This window comes from Megascapheus bottae, chromosome 6 (genome assembly GCF_031878675.1).
Source record: "Megascapheus bottae isolate mThoBot1 chromosome 6, mThoBot2.hap1, whole genome shotgun sequence".
NCBI lineage: Eukaryota > Metazoa > Chordata > Mammalia > Rodentia > Geomyidae > Megascapheus > Megascapheus bottae.
This window is the reverse complement of record NC_143514.1, coordinates 1814520-1818980: the sequence shown is the minus strand read 5'-3', so window position 1 is coordinate 1818980 and position 4461 is coordinate 1814520.

Below are 4461 nucleotides of genomic sequence, written 5' to 3'. Positions count from 1 at the left end.
TGGCTGTCGCTGTGAGTTTGTAACCAAATTCAGAGACACTGAGAAACTCCCCAAGTGCCTTTTGATGCCTGTAAGTTTTTGTGTTAAATATCATAATTTATTATTTCGCCATTGATTAACCTGTATGAGATACTGTGGTTTTGTTTTGGGGGTTTATTTTAGGGGATGCAGAGACTATAGCAGTCTTGTTGTGAAAAAGCAGCTCACAAACTCTGGCATTAAACTCATTTTGTAAAGCGTTGAGACTATCTTGAAATGCCTGCGGTGGTTTTTCGGATCCTGCCCCATCCATCCTATCTCTTGTCTGAGGGTTTGGCCCTCGCACATCTCCTGCACACCCTTCTGATACTGGAATTTCCCATGCTCCCTAGACAATATCACCTGCCCAGGGCCTCCACCCACTGGACCTAACCTTGATCTTGTATACCTCCCACTCAATGGCCTCTGGACATCTTGGCTTTGATGCTATAGAAACACTTCAAACTCAACCCCTTACCTCTCCTCTAAACTTCTCTCCCTCCTCATGGAGGCCCAGTGTGGCTGTGTGATATTACTATCTGGCCCATTGTTTAGTGGTGTGAAAATGCTCTATGTCACTCTGCTCCAATGGTATTTTGTGCATGGTCTGGGTACTTGTCAATCAAGTGACAATACATATTTACATATTTAGAGTAGGTTCATCAGTCAGCTTGCCTTTGTATCTCTAGCACTTTTGACTTTATCCATCACAAAGTAGATGCTCATTTATTGAGTCGGCTCATGATCACTGGACCACAACAGCCATCATTCCCTAGCTTTGGAGAACAGCTACTTATGTATTCGTCATCTTTCTGTCTCTGTGACAAAATGCCTGAGTAAAACAGCTTATAGGAGGAATGTTTTGGTTGACATCCTCAGAGCTTTCAGCCTGTGGGCCCATGGCTTTGGGCATGTGTTAAGGCAAACTGTCAGGGCCATGGGATCATGTAGCAGAGGAGCCTACACTCTTCCTGGGGAAGATAGTGAGGGGAGAGATAGAAAGAGAGAAGGAACAGGAGGAAGAAGAAGGAAGAGAACCAGGGTCCCCAAATGGCCTTTTAGGGCACTGCCCTTCTCCAGCCTGCCCCATTCCTAACAGCGGTGAACTCCTCACCGATTGGTGCTCGAGGGGTTAGTGCCTTGCTGATTCTGTCACCTCTCAGGCCTCAGTTCTCAGCACCAGTGCACTGGGGACTGAAAGTGTCTGGGCAACACTTGGTATCCAAACTGTAACTGGCTGTGAACAAAATACCATAGATTGGAAGCAACAGAAAGTAGTTCTATTGTTTATTTTTTGGCCAGTCATGGGCCTTGAACTGTGGGCCTAGAAGCTGCCCCCGAGCTCTTCGGCTCAAGGCTTGTGCTCTATCCATCGAGCTGTAACACCACTTCCGGTTTTCTAGTGGTTCATTGGAGATAAGTGTCTCAGGGACTTTTGTGCCCAAGCTGGCTTTGAACCGCAATCCTCAGACCTCAGCCTCCCGGGTAGCTAGGATTATAGGCGTGAGTCAACAGTGCCTGGTTCAGAAGAAGTTTTCTCACGGATCTAGAGCCAGAAGTTGGAGACCAAGTTGCCAGCTGGGTTGGCTCCTGATGTGTGCACTCCTGTCCCCCTTCCTTCAGATGTGGCCTTTTCTTTTTATGTTTTAAATTTTACTTTATTGTCAGGGTGATGGACAGAGGGGTTATAGTTACATTCATAAGGTAGAGAGTACATTACTTTTTGAGCATTGTCTTAGTGAAAATTGAGAAGTTGGAGAGAGAGGGAGAGGAGGAGAAGGCAGGAGGAGGAGAAGGGGGAGGGAGAGGAGAAAAGAAAGAGGAGAGTAAAAGGGAGACAAAGCACCGTGGTCTCCTCTTATGAAGACACCAGTCCTGTCAGATAAGGCCCCACCCCTGTGACTTCATCTAACTTTACTTAGGGCCTTCAAGGCTTTCTATCCAAATAGTCATGCTGTTATTTGTGCTTTAGCATGAATCGGGAGGGAAACAATTCAGTCCACAGCCCCTGGATTCTGGTGCTGGACTCTACCAGCGGAGAGGGTGGGGCCACATCAGATGAGAGGGGCGAGGCCAGACCCAGGGGCCCCATTGAAGGGGTGGGCAGGCCTTTCTGCCAGCTCCATAGAGAGGCTTCCCAGGGGCCCACTTTCTTTCTCTGAAGAGAAAGCAGGGCTTCCAGTACCTCAGGCTCTGACTGGGGGTTGTCTCCAGCCCCTCCTCCCACCCATAAAGGACATTCCATTTGGGGCCTGCTTCATGGTCAGTGTGCTGAGGGCCAGACATTTGGCCTGAAGTTCCACGTGCTGTGTGGGCACAGTGTGCCCTCTCTGATCTTCCAGTTTTCTTTTTGTGCCAGGGCATGAACTGGGGCCACTTGGCTTTTTGGTGATTAACTGGAGATGAGTCTCACAGCCTTTCGAGCCCAGGCTGGCTTTGAACCACAATCCTCAGATATCAGCCTCCTAAGTAATTTGGATGATAGGGATGAGCCTGATCTTTTTTTTCTTTTCTTTTTTTTGCCAGTCCTGGGGCTTGAACTCAAGGCCTGGGCACTGTCCTTGGACTTTCTCAAGGCTAGTGCTCCATACCACTTGAGCCACAGCACCACTTCTGGCTTTTTCTGTGCATGTGGTACCGAGGAATCGAACCCAGTGCTTCGTGTATGCCAGGTAACCACTCTACCACTAGGCCAAACTCTTGGCCCCATCTTCCTTTTTTCTTAGATGTAAAACGGAAATCATTTTTACCTAACAAAGAATGTGTCAGTTACAAGGCTATGTAGAATGCATATTATGCATAATGCCTGATAAAACGTTAGCACCCTTCCATTTTTCTGTTACCAAAAGTATTTTGCCAAAATGTCCAAAATCAAATTTTCTTCACATCCTAAGTGGTTTGACTGGACCTGTTCCACCACTGTACTGCGTAAAAGCACCACACTATGACCTTAACAAAAATCCATCTTTTATTTATACAGGGCTAGAACAAGGTTACACTGTAGTAAATTCACAGTAATGACTTGTTGTTCTAAGTAACAAAATCTGGGTGGGAAAAAAGAACAAACACTACAAAGAAATACTTAACATTTGCTTTAGAACAGCAGGGTGAGTACTGTAGGACTTTTAAAATAAATATGTAACATTTCTGTGCTCCTTTAAGTAACCAATCTTTTTTTTTTTCCTCTTAGTAAACTGTATTTTAAAAATTGACAATAAGGCTTCCAGGGTGGTGAAGCTTTGAGTGCTTGCCCTTTCTTTGTCTCTCTTTTGCTGGTTTTAGGTCATACGGTCCTAAAGCAAGGCATTGAGTGGTAGGAGCAGGTGGAAGAGTCTCTCCAGTGCATGCCATGGTGCTAACGCCCTTTACCCATGGGAAGAATAATTTGGGGAGAGAAAAAGAAGTGGCTTTAGAGTAGCCTTGCAAAGGCTGGGTGCCATCAGGAACGATCACTCACCACTTAGCCACATGCGTGCTTACAAGGGCTGGCGGAGGCATCCCATCAGGCCAGGGAACGCGGGCTTACCTGTCTGCCTGTCCACCTGCCCAGCGGGGCATCCACACTGCACTGCACAGGGACCACGCATGGCTATGTGGTGACGGGAATGGGGAGTGCCAGACCCTGGCAGGAAGGGGCACAGCAGGACTCCAGATCTGGGAGCTTCCCTGGGAGTTTGGGTCTCAGTGCTCAGCCAATGGGAGGAGCAAGAGGTGTCAGTGGTCCGCTAGCTCACCTGTGCACAGAGGCAAACAGAATCAAAGCCCCCCGTGCATGGATAACAGAGGGGCGCCGAGGGCACCTGCTGCCTCTCCACCTGTCTCCCCTTTCAAAAGAAGCCTCAAAGCCAGGCACTGGGATCTGAGGTTCATAGTGCAAAGCCAGCCAGCAGCAAAGTCCACGAAACTCTCATCTCCAGTTAACTAGCACAAAAGTCCGAAGGGAGCTGTCCATGGCTCAACTAGTAGAGCTCCAGCCTTGAGTGAAAAAGCTCAGGGATAAGGCCTAGGCTCTGAGTTCTAGCCCTAGTACAGGGAGGGAAAAAAAGAGAGGGAGAAGCCTCAAGCTCTTGAACATAGCACACAGAGCCATCTACTGCTCTTTATAATGGGACAGAAAGGGAGAAGGGGAGATGGTAGCTAGTAAAGGGGAGAGGTAACAGGTGAAGCACTTTTTCCAGGCTCTGCCTCATGAGCTTTAGCGAAAAATCCATTTTCTGCATCGATGCTCTGGATGGATAAGACGTATAATCTTAAACTCTCTTCTCTCTCCCATAAGGCAGACTTTAACATTCAGTTCATGGACTATTAAAACATTTATACACACACATACACACACTCACACACACAAACATATCATACATTCTACACAAAATTTATCTACTGGTTCAAACACTGCCAGGCAAGGCAACAGCAATCTGAGACCCACACTCCTTAGCAAGCTCC